General features: G+C 37.8%; 1 protein-coding gene across 1 annotated transcript in view; it reads left to right on the forward strand.

Moving 5' to 3' along the window:
- Positions 1-15791, forward strand: part of ACAD11 (acyl-CoA dehydrogenase family member 11) — a 91476-nt gene that overhangs the window by 53244 nt on the left and 22441 nt on the right. The gene's annotated exons all lie outside the window — the stretch shown is intronic.

The raw sequence follows: 15791 nt of genomic DNA on the forward strand, positions 1-15791 counted from the left end.
ATTCCCTTTATTTCCTTTCTCCTGCAAGACTAGGTAGGCTCAGTCTCCACCTGCAGAAATCCTTTTAGAGGAATGTCAATTTTTCTGCAAGCAGTTGATCAAAGTCTCCTGTTAATTCACAGAAAAGAGGCTCTAAGTCACTGGGCCTTCATCTTCCTTCATCTTCCCACAGTATAAGTCTGAGAGTACTGCCAGTTTCTCCTTGTAATCCACCACTCTTGTAGAAAGTCATTTGCATGCAGCTAAACCAGCTCGGGGATGCGCGCACGCGCGCGCGCACACACACACACGCACACACACGCACACAGTGCCTGGATTTGTGGTGTTTGTCATTTTCCAATGTGTAAATACTCCCACCCTGGCCAACTTTAAGGTATCAATGTGAAGTCACTGAAGGCAAGGTTGCTAAGAGGGGAGCATTAATTATAAGCTCTCCTGAGCAGGCTCTAGCACACTTATTCGGAAAGAGGCATCTCTTCTTACCACGACTGATCATTAGTCTCTTGCTGACAGACACTGCACTTAATGTTATCCTGCCTGTCTAGACTATCTGGTTTTTCTCCTCCTCTTACCTCTTGTTGTTTTTTTGTTTTGTTTTTGTACAAATATAAGTATGTATTTAAAATGAGAGATGTGGGGCACCTGGGTGGCTCATTTGTGTAAGCATCTAACCTCGGCTCAGATCAGGATCTCGCAGTTCATGAGTTTGAGCTCAGAATCGGCTCTCTGCTGTTTGCACAGAGCCTGCTTCAGATCCTCTGTCCCCTTCTCTCTGCCCCTCCCCTGCTTGTGCTCTCTCTCAAAAATAACGTTAAAAAAATATTTTTTGATGAGAAATATATCACAACAAGCTATAAAACTTAAGAGGCCAACAAACACCAAAACTTAAAGAAAAATCCTCAAGAAAATATTTTAGGGCTCCTGGATGGTTCAGTTGGTTAAGTGTCCGATTTCAGCTCAGATTATGATCTCACAGTTCCTGAGTTCCAGTCCTGTGTTGGGCTCTCTGCTGTTCTCATAGAGACTGCTTTAGATCCTCTGTCTCCCTCTCTCTCTCTCTGCCCATCCCCTGCATGTTCTCTCTCTCTCTCTCTCTCTCTCTCTACAATAAAATAAGCATTAAAAAAAGAAAATGTATTAATAAACTGCCTGACACATCTCAATAGTACTATTTTTCCAGAATTTTTCAGCTACACATCCTTTTCCTCCAACTTTAGATATAGTTGACAATTAAAAATTGTTTAAGGTGTACAAGTTGATAATTTGATACATGTATACATTGTAAAATATTCACCCCAATCAAGGAAATTAACATTGTCCATCACCTCACATAGTTACTTTTTTGGGGGTGATGGGTAAAAAACTTAAGATCTCCCTCTTAGCAAATTTCAAGTATACAATATAATATTGTTAACTATAGTTACATGATTGTACCTTGGATGTCCAGAATTGACTTATCTTGCATAAATGAAACTTTTTGCCCCTTGAACCGCATCTTCCCATATGCTCCTAGTTGCATACCCTTTGGTCACTTCTTCAATTTTGTAATTTTGTCATCTGTTTTCCATGAGAATAGAAATATACTTCACAGGCAGGTGAACTTGCTGTTTGTGTTACTACTGCAGGTTTTTGCCCTCATGAACATAAACATTCATATCCATTCTATTTCGTGTGATTTCTTCCAAAAATGTATCGTGCATTTTGTTTTTTATTTTTTAAATTTTTTCCAGTAAAGTTAACATAGTGTTATATTAGTTTCAGGTGTACAGTATAGTGATTCATCAATTCCACACATCACCTGGTGCTTATAACAATTGCAATCCTTAATCCCCATCACCTATTTGACCCAACCCTCCCATCTCCGCTCTAGTAACCATCACTTTGTTCTCTATAATTAAGATTCTGTTTCTTTCTTTTTTTTTTTTAATTCTCAACTTAGTTAACATACAGTGTAGTCTTGGCTTTAGGAGTAGAATCCAATGATTCATCACTTACGTATAACACCCAGTGCTCATCCCAACAAGTGCCCTCCTTAATGCCCATCACCCATTTTTCTCACCCCTTTACTCCCATCACCTCTCAGTTCTCTGTATTTAAGAATCTCTTATGATTTGCCTCCTTCTCTGTTTTTATCTTATTTTTCCTTCTCTTCCCCTACGATCATCTGTTAAGTTTTTCAAATTCCACACATGAGTGAAATCATATGATACCTATCTTTCTCTGACGTATTTCACTCAGCGTAATACCCTCCAGTTCCATCCATGTTGTTGCAAATGGCAAGATTTCATTCTTTTTAATCACTGAGTAGTATTCCTTTGTAAGTATATACCACATCTTCTTAATTCATCAGTTGATGGACATTTGGGCACTTTCCATAATTTGGCTGTTGTTGATAGCACTGCTATAAACATTGGGGTTCATGTGCCCCTTCAAATCAGTACTCATGTATCTAATTCCTGTTGGATAAATTCCTAGTAGTGCAATTGCTGGGTTATAGGGTAATTATACTTTTATTTTTTATTTGTTTATTTTTTTAATGTTTATTTTTGAGAGAGAGGGAGAGACAGAGCATGAGTGGGGAAGGGCAGAGAAAGAGGGAGACACAGAATTCTAAGCAGGCTCCATGCTCTGAGCTGTTAGCACAGAGCCCAATGCAGGGCTCGAACCCACAAACCACGAGATCATGACCCGAGCCAAAATCAGTCACTTAACCTATTGAGCCACCCAGGTGCCCCAGGGTAATTCTGTTTTTAATTTTTTGAGAAACCTCCATACTGTTTTCCAGAGTGGCTGCACCAGTTTGCATTCCCACAAACATAAGATTCCGTTTCTTGATTTGCCTCTCCCTCTCTTTTTTTTTCTCTTTGCTCATTTTTTAAATTATTATATTATTTTCAAAAATTGTTTTATGTTTATTCATTTTTGAAAGAGAGAGACAGAGCACAAGCAGGGGTGGGGCAGAGAGAAAGGGGGACACAGAATCTGAAGCAGGCTCCAGGCTCTGAGCTGTCAGCACAGAGCCTGACACAGGGCTTGAACTCACGAACCGCGAGATCATGACCTGAGCCGAAGTCAGACACTCAACAACTGAGCCACCCAGGTGCCCCATATTATTATTATTTAAAGTTTATTTATTTGAGAGAGTGAGTGTATGAGCCAGAGAGGGGTAGAGAGAGATGGAGACAGAATCCCAAGCAGGCTCCACATTGTCAGTACAGAACCCCACATGGGGTTCAAACTCACAAACTATGAGATCATGACCTGAGCCAAGATCAAGAGTTGGATGCTTAACCAACTGAGCCACCCAGATGCCCCTCATTTGTTTCATTTCTTAAATGCCACATTTGAGTGAAATCATATGGTATTTGTCTTTTTCCAAGTGATTTATTTCACTTACTATTATACTCTCTAGCTCCATCCATGTTGTTGCAAATGGCAAGCTTTCATTCTTTTTTATGGCTGAATAATATTCCACTGTATACATATATAGGACTTCTTTATCCATTCATCAATCAGTGGACACTTGGGCTGCTTTCATATCTTGGCTATTATAAATAATGCCGCTATATTGGGGCGCCTGGGTGGCTCAGTCGGTTGAGCGTCCGACTTCGGCTCAGGTCATGATCTCACAGTCTGTGAGTTCGAGCCCCGCATTGGGCTCTGTACTGATGGCTCAGAGCCTGGAGCCTGCTTCCAATTCTGTGTGTGTGTGTCTCTCTCTCTGCCCCTTCCCTGCTCATGCTCTATCTCTCTCTGTCTCAAAAATAAATAAAAACATTAAGAAAAAAAATTTAAAAAAAATAATGCCGCTATAAACACATAGGTACATGTATCCCTTTGAATTAGTGATTTTGTATTCTTTGGGTAAATAACCAGAAGTGCAGTTGCTGGACTGTATGATAGTTCTATTTTTAACTTTTTGAGAACATCCGTACTATTTTCCATAGCAACTCCATCAGTTTGCATTCCCATCAACAGTGCAAGAGGGTTCCTTTTTCTTCACATCCTCACCAGCACCTGTTGTTTTTTGTGGTGTTTTTAGTCATTGACAGGTATGAGGTGATATCTCATTGTAGTTTTCATTTGCTTTTCCCTGATGGTAAGTGATGACAAACATTTTTTCATGTGTCTGTTGGCCATCAGTATGTCTACTTTGAAGAAATTTCTGTTCAAGTTTTCTGCCCGTTTTTAACTGGATTATTTGTTTTTTGGGTGTGAGGTTTCTTGTTTTGTTTTTTAAGTAGGCTCTGTACCCAGCACACAGCTCAATGTGGAGCTTGAACTCACGACACTAAGACCAAGACCTTAGCTGAGATCAAGAGTTGGATCCTCAACCAACTGAGCCACCCAGGTGCCTGGGTGTTGAGTTTTATTAATTTTTTATAGATTTTGGATATTAACCCTTTATCAGATATGTCATTTACAAATATCTTCTCCCGTTCTATAGGTTGCCTTTTAGTTTTGTTGATTGTTTCCTTCACTGTGTAAAAGCCTTTTAGTTTGAGGTAGTCCCAATAGTTCATATTTGCTTTTTGTTTTCCTTGCCTCAGAAGACATCTAGAAAGAAGTTGGTATGGCCAAAGTCAAAGAAGTTACTCCCTGTGTTCTCTTCTAGGATTTTGATAGTTTCAGGTCTCACATTTTAGGTCTTTCATCCATTCTGAATTTCTTTTTGTGTATGGTATAAGAAAGTAGTCCAGTTTCATTCTTCTGCATAAAGCTGTCAAGCTTTCCCAACACCATTTGTTGAAGAGACTGTCTTTTTTCCATTGGATATTCTTCCTGCTTTGTTGAAGATTAGTTGACCATATAGTTGTGGGTCCATTTTGGGGTTTTCTAGTCTGTTCCATTGATCTATGTGTCTGTTTTTGTGCCAGTACCGTACTGTCTTGATGACTACAGCTTTGTAATATAGCTTGAAATCTGGAATTGTGATGCCTCTAGCTTTTTCTTTTCAAGATTGCTTTGGCTATTCAGGGTCTTTTGTAGTTCTGTACAAATTTTAGGATTGTTTTTTCGAGTTCTGTGAAAAATGCTGGTGGTATTTTGATAGGGATTGCATTGAATGTGTAGATTGCTTTGAGTAGTATAGACATTTTAACAATATTTGTTCTTCAATCCATGCGCATGCAATATTTTTCCATTTCTTTGTGTCCTCTTCAATTTCTCTCATAAGTATTCTATAGTTTTCAGAGTACAGATCTTTTACCTCTTTGGTTAGGTTTATTCCTAGGTATCTTATTATTTTTGGTGCAATTGTAAATGGGATTGTTTTCTTAATTTCTCTTTCTGCTACTTCATCATTAGTGTATAGAAATGCAACAGACTTCTGCATATCAGTTTTGTATCCTGCAACTTTACTGAATTAATTTATCAGTTTTGGTGGAGGCTGTAAGGGTTTTCTGTGTGTAGTATCATGTCATCTGCAAATAGTGAAAGTTTTACTTCTTCCTTACCGATTTGGATGCCTTTTATTTCTTTTTGTTGTCTGATTGCTATGGCTAGCACTTCCAGTAATATGCTGAATAAAAGTGATAAGGATGGACATCCTTGTCTTTTTCCTGACTTTAGGGGGAAAGCTCTAGGTTTTTCCACATTGAGTATAATGTTTGCTGTGGAATTTTTATATATGACCTTTATTATGTTGAAATATGTTCCCTCTAAACCTACTTTGTTTGAATGTATGTTGTACTTTTGTCAAATGCTTTTCCTGCATCTATTGAAATGATCATATGGTTTTTATCCTTTCTCTTATTGATGTGATGTATCACAATTTTTTGTGAATATTTAACCACCCTTGCATCCTGGGAATAAATCCCACTTGATTATGGTGAATGATTTTTTTTAACCTGTTGTTGAATTTGGTTTGCTAGTATTTTCTTGAGGATTTTTGCATCTATATTTATCAGAGATACTGACCTGTAGTTCTCTTTTTTTTTTTTTTTTTTTGTGGTATCTTTATTTGGCTTTGGTTTCAGGGTGATATTGGCCTCATAAAATGAATTTGGAAGTTTTCCTTCTTCTTTTTTTTGGAATAGTTTGTGTAGAATAGGTATTAACTCTTCTTTAACCGTTTGGAAGAATTTGCCTCTGAAGCCATCTGGTATTGGGCTTTGTTTGGCTGATTCAGTCTCCTTGCTGGTAATCAGTCTGTTCAAGTTTTCTGTTTCTTCCTGCCTCAGTTTTGGTTGGTTATATGTTTCTAAGAATTTGTCCATTTCTTCTAGGTTGTCCAATTTGTTTGCATATAATTTTTCATAATATTCTCTTATAGTTGTTTGTATTTCTGTGATGTTTCTTGTTATTTCTCCTCTTCCATTTGTGATTTTGAGAACTTTTTCTTTTCTTTTTTTTAATATTTTTAATGTTTATTTATCTTTGAGACAGAGAGAGACAGAGCACGAGCAGGGGAGGGACAGAGAGAGAGAGGGAGACACAGAATCCAAAGCAGGCTCCAGGCTCTGAGCTGTCAGTATAGGGCCCAATGCAGGGCCCAAACTCATGGACCATGAAATCATGACCTGAGCCAAAGTCGGATGTTTAACTGACTGAGCCACCCAGGCGCCCCATCTTTTCTTTCTTTTTTTAATGAGTCTAGTAGACCTTTATCAATTTTGTTGATCTTTTGAAAGAATTAGCTCCTGGTTTCATTCATCTGTTCTATTTTTTAGTTTCTATGTCATATATTTCTGCTCTAATATTTATTATTTCCTTCCTTTTGCTGGTTTTAGGTTTTGTTTGTTCTTTTTCTAGCTCCTCTAGGTGTTAAGGTTAGGTTGTTCACTTGAGATTTTTCTTGCTTCTTCAGGTAGGCCTATATTGCTATTAATTTACCTCTTTTTGCTGCATCCCAAAGGTTTTGTACTCTTGTGTTTTCATTTTTCTTCTTTCAGTGTCCTTTTTGATTTCTTCTTTGATTTATTGGCTGCCACATTCATTGTTTAGTAGCATGTTATTTAACCTCCTTGTATCTGTGGTCTTTCTAGATTTTTCTTGGGGTTGACTTTTAGTTTCATAGTGTTGTGGTCCAGAAAGATGCATGGTATGACTATGATGTTTTTTAATTTGTTCAGGTTTGTTTTGTGGCCTAAATGTTATCTGTTCTGGAGAATGTTCACGTACACTTGAAAATAATGTGTATTCTGCTGTTTAAGGATGGAATGTCCATCTGGTCCAGTGTGTCATTCAGAGCCACTGCTTCCTTGTTTATTTTCTGTTCGGATGATCTGTCCATTGATGTAAGTCAGGTGTTACAATCCCCTACTGTTACTGTATTACTGTCAATTAGTTCCTTTGTGTTATTAACACTTTTATCTATTTGGGTGTTCCATGTTGGGAGCATATATATTTACAATTGTTGTATATTCTTGTTGGATTGTCCATTTAGTATTGTCCTTCTTCGTATACTTTGTATACTTTAGTATACTGTCCCTCTTTACCTCTTTTTACAGACTTTGTTTTAAATTCTATTTTGTCTCATATAAGTATTGCTACTCTAGCTTTCTTTTGACCTCCATTTGCATGATAAATGTTTCTCTAGCCCCTCACTTTCAATGTGCAGTTATCTTTACATCTGAAACAAGTCTCTTCTAGACAGCACATAAATGGGTCTTGTTTCTTTATCCACTCTGTTACCCTATGTCTTTTTATTGGAGTGTTTAGTCCATTTACATTCAAATAATTATTGATATATATTATTGCTATTTTGTTACTTGTTTTGTGGTTGAACTTTTTCTCTGATCTTCTCTTTCCCTCATGGTTTGTTGGTTTTCTTTAGTGATATACTTGGATTGCTTACACTATATATTTTTTTGTGTATCTATTACTGTTTTTTGAATTGTGGTTACCATTTGGTTTATATATAACATCTTCTGCATATAGAAGTCTATATTAAGCTGATGGTCACTTAATTTGAATTCATTCTTTATTCCTCTCCCTTCCATGTTTCAGATATTTGGTATCATATTTTAAATCCTTTTATTTTGTGTTTCTCTTGAGTTATTTTTAGACATATATATATATTTTTTTTTCTTTCGTGCTTCCTATTTTTTAACTCTTGCTTATGGTTTTTGTTTTCCACTCAGAGTTCCCCTTAACACTTCTTATAGGACTGGTTTAGTGGTCATGAATTCTTTTAACTTTTGTTTGTCTGGGAAACTACCTCTCCTTCTATTCTGAATGGTAGCCTTGCTGGATAGAGTATTCTTGGCTGCAGATTTTTCCCTTTCAACATTTTGACTACATCATGCCACTTCCTTTTGGCCTGCAAAGTTTCTGCTAAAAAATCAACTGATAGCCTATTAAGGTTTCCTTTTTATGTAACTCTCTTGTTTTCTCTTTATCACTATTTTTTTTTCTTTTTTCTTTTTTTCTTTTTTGCCATTTTAATTACTGTGTCTTGGTGTGGACCTCCTTGGGTTGAATTTGTTGGGGATTCCTGTGCCTCTTGAATCTAGATCTGTGTTTCCCTTCCCAGATTTGGGAAGTTTTTAGCTAATACATTTTCTGCCCCCCTTTCTCTCCTTTCTACTTCTGGGATCCCTATATTGTGAATGTTATTATGCTCGATGGTGTCACTGAGTTCCCCTAAGTATATTCTCATTATGCAGTATTTGCTTGTTTCTCACCTGTTCAGCTTGATTGCTTTCCATGACTCTACCCTGCAGGTCACTGATACATTCCTCTCCTTCCTGTAGCCTACTATTTACTTCACCTATTGTATTTTTAATTTCATTTTTTGAGTTTTTCATCTCTGATATGTTAGTTTTTATCTCTTGGTCAAGGGTGTCACTGATGTCATCTGCCCTTTTCTGAAGTCCAGTGAATATCTTCATGATCATTACTTTATTTATTTATTTTTATTTTTTTATTTTTTTTTGGAGAGAGAGAGAGGGTACAAGTGAGCAAGGGGCAGAGAGAGAGAGTCCCAGGAGGAGCAGAGAGGGAGAGAAGCAGGGCTCACCCAAAGCAGGGCTCACCCAAAGCAGGGCTCATACTCATCTGAAGTGGGGCTCAAGCTCACCCAATGTGGGACTCAAACTCATGAACTGTGAGATCATGACCTGAGCCAAAGTCAGGTGCTTAATGACTGAGCCACCCAGGCACCCTGTGATCATGATTTTAAATTGTTTATATCATTACTTATTTATGTTTCACTTAGATCTCCTGCTGTTATCCTGTTCTTTCATTTAGGACATATTTGTCTGTCTCCTCATTTTGTGAACCTCTCTGTATCTGCTTCTGTGTGTGAGGAAAGTCAGCTATTTCTTTGGCTGTGAAAGTAGTGGCTTTATGAAGAAAAGGTCCTATAGTTCCCTGCAGTGCAGTGGCCCCTGTTCACAAGAACCTGGCACTTCCAGGGAGTCTCCTGTGTGTGTAGCTTGCATTCTGCTACTGTGTCCAAGTTGTTTTTCCTTTCAGTCATGACTCTCTGCCTGTTGTGGGCTGTGCTTGCTCTCTGTGATGTTAGTGAGACCTAGGAAGGCTCGTTCTGAGGGGGCATATTCCAGAAGGGCTTGGGGCAGGACATTGGTGTTAGCAAAATTTGTGCTAAGCCACTAGTCCTAGGCTGGATCCTCTGAAATGTGGAGGCATTAACAAAACTTGCACTGAGCCCAGGGCTGAAGACAACAGGCTTGGGGTGTGCAAGTCTTTAGGAGAACTTGTCTGTGGGGTGCACTGCTAGCAGGTTAGGTAGCAGGTGTCTGTGGCTCTGTGTTTATGCTGGGGGATGGGAGAGGAAAATGGCGCTTACTAGTTCTTTTGTACCCAGAGAAATCCCCCAGTACACTCTGAATCAGTATAAACAGATCTTCCTCCCATTATGTAAACTGTCACTTCTATGTTGCCTCTCTGTGGGCTGTTGTCTCTTTAAGGGTGGAGGCCCAGCTATCACTCCCATCCCTGATTGCTCAGTGCTGACTTAGCTGATTTTTAAAGCTCCAGGCTCCAGGCTCCAGGTCCCACTGGTTATACAAACTCATGGAATGCAGCCCCTCTGGTTTTCAAGGCCAGACGTTTTAGGATTTGTTTTTCCCCTTGTGGGCTCCCTGATGCTTTCCCCTCTTTGCACCCACAGCTCCCTCCTTCCTTCAGGCACCTCGCAACCACCTTTTCTATTCTTACTAACCTCTTTGATGTGGCTTATTTTCTGTATTTAGTTGTCAGTTTGTTCTGCCAGTCTTCAAATAGCTGTCTGGTCTATGCACTTGGATGTGATTCATATCTAGTTTTAGACATGGGATGAGGGGCCTCCTACTCTGCCATCTTTCCAAACCTCCTCTCTTACTTCTTGTTCTTGATCTAAATACATAGGAGCAGGAAGAAGTGAACAAGCAACACTCCCCTAAATTCTCAGACTGGCCTACAAAATCCCACAAGGTCTGTCTCCATCCCTCATCGCTTTTCTGTCCTATTTCCTACTACTTTCTCCTTTGCTTATTTGGTCGGCCACACCAACTTCCTTGCTGTTTTGGAATGTACCAGGCACATTCCTTCTTGGGGCTTTTGTACTGACTCTTCTGTCTGCCTGGAATGTGCTTCCTCTTAATATTTGCAAGGCTCACTCCCTCATCTCTCAAGGCTTTGTCCAATCACCACCTCCTCACTGAGGCAGTCCCTAATTACTCTATTTAAAATACCCCTCACCTGCCTATATTCCAATCTACCTTAAACATAGCACTTATCTTCTGCTAATGAACTATATCATTTTGTTTTATGTTTACTATTATCTCTCATCCTGTATTAGAATATAAGCTTCCTCAGAGCAGGGACTTTTATTTGCTTTGTTCATTGATACATCCCAAGTGCCTAGGATAGTGCCTGGCACATAGTAGGTACTCAGGGATATTTTGAATTAATAAATAATTCTACTTTCCCTTCTGATTCTTATCCCATTTTACTTTACCTTGATGCTATACTTCTTTAATGACTCATTTATAACTGCAGCCTGCATAATTAACAATTATATAATCTCTTCAGTCCATCTGTAGGTACACTACTAGGGGCACCTGGGTGGCTCAGTCGGTTGAACATCCGACTCCGGCTCAGGTCATGATCTCGCAGTCTGTGGGTTCGAGCCCCGCGTCGGGCTCTGTGCTGACAGCTCAGAGCCTGGAGCCTGCTTCAGATTGTGTGTCTCCCTCTCTCTCTGCCCCTCCCCAACTCATGCTCTGTCTCTCTCTCTGTCAAAAATAAGTAAACATTAAAAAAAAAAGTTTGTAGATCCACTACTATACAATACTGACTTGTGGGCCTTTGCTTGTGCTATTACTCCTATCTAGACTACTCCTCCCACTCCCTAACTTTAGCTCCCTAACTCCTATTTAGGATCAGATTCAGGTCTGACCTTACCATTACTTAATTCAGGAAGCCTTCCTTTAACCCTCCCAGATTAGATGTATGTACTCTTTACTCCTAGAGTACTCTCTCACTCTGTTGTTAGCACTTAGTAAAATCTTTTATCTTCCATAACAATCACATATCCTGCTATATCCTCAACGTTTAGTTGGGTGCCTTAGTTATGGTACCAGTTTACTGAGTAATAATTAAATACATGAATGAATGAATGAATGAATGAATGAATGAATCAGTTTCACTTATCCTCCACAGACTTACAAGTTTACCAGTGGAGCTGGAATTTTGGATCCAAATCTTTAATCTTAGACTATTTTCACTTTATCATACTCTCTCTTACACATTTTTGTTATTCCGTTATGTCATCTATTATAGAATCTTGGTACTTTTATAAAGATATTTAAAAGTATCTATCCTGGGGCACCTGAGTGGCTCAGTCGGTTAAGCGTCCGACTTTGGCTCAGGTCATGATCTCACGGCTCGTGGGTTCGAGCCCCGCGTTGGGCTCTGTGCTGACGGCTCAGAGCCTGGTGCCTGTTTCAGATTCTGTGTCTCCCTCTCTCTCTCTGACCCTCCCCCGTTCATGCTCTGTCTCTCTCTGTCTCAAAAGTAAATAAACGTTAAAAAAATGTAAAAATAAATAAATAAATAAATAAATAAATAAATAAATAAATAAAGTATCTATCCTTTTCCTTTGTTTTACACCCCCAATAATCACATGTTTTCTTATAAATAGGATTCCCTTCTTGTAAATTAGTTATAATACTATAATCTTTACATCTTTCTAATTTGGACAACATGTTTTGCTAACTCACACACATACCCATGCCCTGGGGCATAAAGGATCTCAGAATCAAGCCTCTTCTGGTAGTATATACCATATGAAATATGGTGGGACTAGTTTGTTGCCTGTCCTTTTCCTATATTTTCCTCCTCCCCAGACAGACTAGAAGAGATAGTGTTGATGGGGAAGACTTGACAAAATATGAAGGGCAATCATGTAGCTTGGAGATTAGGGAAAAGTATCACTTACCATAAGCAAATTTTCAAAGTGCTTACTTGATGTTCTTTTAGTGCCCCCCGCCCCCCCCCCCCGCTTTTGTACTTGTCTCCTACTTCTCATTTCCCTAAGAACAGAGTCTTCATGATTCCAACTGGCTGCTCGCCATAAATTGTCTCTCACCCTTCCTGCCTTAACATAGCAATGTCCCTTGTTCCTGAAGAATCTTTCTTACCACACCCATTTATCAGCCTTCCTCTTGTAGCGGTGTTTACTACAGATATTTGTAATAGATGTTTGGAAAGCAATCTGACTAAACTAAATATTGTATTATCACTGAAAATATCATGGATATTGAGATATCTATTGAACATTTAGATAATCTCATGACTTCTCTTTAAGTTCATATTGTATATGAGTTTTTTACTTAGCCTTTTTGCTGAAGCATTTTTATGTTATTCCAAATTCACTGTGTTGTTTTCATAACTAAATAATATTTTGTTGTGTGGATCATAATTTGCCTTTCCATTCAGCTATTATATGACTTACAGAAGATTTCTAGTGTTTTGCTATTACAAATGATGTTATAAAAAGCATCTTTGTAGATAATGTGGGAAACTAAATTTAATCAGAGAAGTGAAGAATGATTAACCATGTATAATTGTCTCTTTCTTACACAAAAGATAGCATTCTTGCTATTCTAACCAAAGGATAATCAGAGAGTTCTTTCAGATAAGTGCATAGAAAGGTTCCTTATTCTTTTTTGGGAGGGTTCCATTATATGGACACAGCACAGCATATTTCAATAGTCTCCTATTGATGGATATTGGTTTATGTCCCAATTCTTTGCAAATACAAACAGTACTACTGCAGTGAATAATCTCGTGCATCTGTCTTTTCATTCAGGAACAGTTATATCTGTAGGACAAATCCCAGAAGTTGGATTGATGGAACAAAGAGTAATTGAATCTGTAATTTTGATGGATATTGCCAAATTGTAATGCCTAGGGATATTACCTTGTACACCCATCAAAAATGCATGTGTCTATTTCCACAGAACTTTGCCAGTAAAATGTGTTGTTTGACTACCATTTTGCTTTCTAATGACTTGTAACAGATTCGGTACTCTTCCCATCTTCTTGCCAGCCATGTGTGAAATATTTTCTCCCAGTTGTTTTATTTTGCTTTTTAATTTTGTTTTTTAATGTGCAATAGTTTTATATAAACAAATCAATTGATCTTTTTATTTCATTTGTCATTTTTAAGTTTTAAAATTTCTTTCCCATCCATCAATTTCATAAATATTAAATTATTTTTTCTTATAGTTTTTTATGGCTTGATTATTTAAATGTTTAAAATTTTTCAGGACACCTGGGGGGCTCAGTCAGTTAAGCATTTGACTTTGGCTCAGGTCATGATCTCAAGGTTCCAGAGTTCAAGCCCCACAGCCGGCTCTGTGCTGGTAGTTCAGAGCCTGGAGCCTGCTTTATATTCTGTGTCTTCTTCTCTCCCTGCCCCTCCCCTGCTCACACTCTGTCTGTCTGTCTGTCTGTCTGTCTCTCTCTCTCTCTCTCTCTCTCTCTCTCAAAAATAAGTAAACACTAAAAAAAATTTAAGAATTTTCGACTCTGATATATTTGAAATTGATTTTGATCCAGCCATATTCTGTAATGATGACAGCAGTAGTGCAGCATTTGACAATAATTGCATAATTACTACGTATAAACCTTTCTAGTGGTGGAATAAGTGAATTTCAAAGGGTGTTTCCCCCATTAAAAATAACACACACTCCACGAGAACACATTAAATTGGGTTTTTTTTTTCTTAAATGTGGTTGTATGATCAACATTTTTTTTTTTAACAAATGGAAATTTCATTGTAAAATGGCATTGAACTCATAACAGTTTTTATTCCAATTTGAATTAAAGCTAAGTGTTAGTATTAAAGCTAAGACCAACTGAAGTTTAAGTATTTCACCTCAGAAATTCAATGTTGGTAGAAGAAATAGCTTTGAGACTCTGTGGACTGCTCACTGTGCTTCATGCAATATATTATTTACATCATTTTCTTTATTGTTACCACATCCATACCTAATGGCCATGGTTTTTCTCCGCCTGCCACCTTTTTTTGTGTTAGAGACTGATTTTGTTTGATAAACCATATGGTTTGTAAACGCCTAAAAAATTAAAACTCACCAGCAAATTTCAGAGAGATGTCATTTTCAGCCTGACTTAATCCTGGCACTTGAACAATCTTGAAATACCACAGAGTCTGAATTAAAAACAACATTATTTTATCTGTGCCATCTGTTTTCATTCATGAAGGGCTGTGACACAACAGATATTTTTCAATGTTTTCTGGCCTATTCAGATTTCCTCTAATATATTTCATTTACGACATTTGGTATCCTGTTCATTAAAATAAGAAAAGAGCAAAAGCTCTTTTTAGAAGAAGGTTATGTTTCAGCTGTTGCACCTGCCAAATTCTGCATGTAGCTGAGTTGAGATGATATATTTGTGAGGGGTTTTTCCCAGTTTCTGAAACATCAAGGTTAAATTAAAATATCTCAAAATTTACAAACTATGCATTCACCCTTATTTCCTCTACTTAATGACCCCAAAAGAAAAGCCAGTTTAGGAGTTTTATTTTTTATAATCTGAATTGTTTTCCATATTAGATTGAATGAGCAGAAGCAAAGAATTATTTGCCTTGTTTCTTGAGTTTCTTCAAAATTTACCTGATGTCTGCAATCTATTAAGCACGTATATAAAGCTATGGCAACAATTTTTCATGATAGAGCAAGGCAAGAAATGCTATTGGGAAATATTAGAGAAAGATATATTCTGAATATTAGAAAAAGACCCTGGCTTTCATCTAGGCTTGAGGGAATTGTAGAAAAGATTTTGCTTTTGAAGGATTCAGCTTGTGGTCATCTAAGGTTGGATAAAAGATTTATCCAAGATGTCCTTGATTACTAGGATAGGCAGTAGAGAAAGAAAAGATCTCTAATGAAAATGAACCCCAGATTGTGCCATTATGTTCTAATCTGATTTTCTGAAGTACGTCCACATGGAAATCATATGTGCTAAATGAAGCAAGTGGCCTGACCCTTTCAGGCTGTGGGCTGCAAGGCTTCCTACAACTAAAACTTCAAAAACTCAAAGTAGAAAAAATACTTGAAAAATGAAAAGTGAGCCTCTCTGGAAAAAAAATTTTTCTCTAATTTCCAACTAAGAATCAAAGCACAATTGCATATTATTGCACAGCCAAGACCACTCAAGTGTAAAAAAATTCCCCAGTCCACTATTTTCAGAGAAGAAATTTCAGTTAAGATCCACAATACACTATGGGTGTGTGTGTGTGTGTGTGTGTGTGTATAGTATCATCCTAATGTTTTTCAGATTCTCTCAGATTCTCAGATTAGTGGAATTCATTT

The sequence above is a fragment of the Panthera onca genome, chromosome C2 (assembly GCF_046562875.1).
Source record: "Panthera onca isolate mPanOnc1 chromosome C2, mPanOnc1 haplotype 2, whole genome shotgun sequence".
Classification (NCBI taxonomy): Eukaryota; Metazoa; Chordata; class Mammalia; order Carnivora; family Felidae; genus Panthera; species Panthera onca.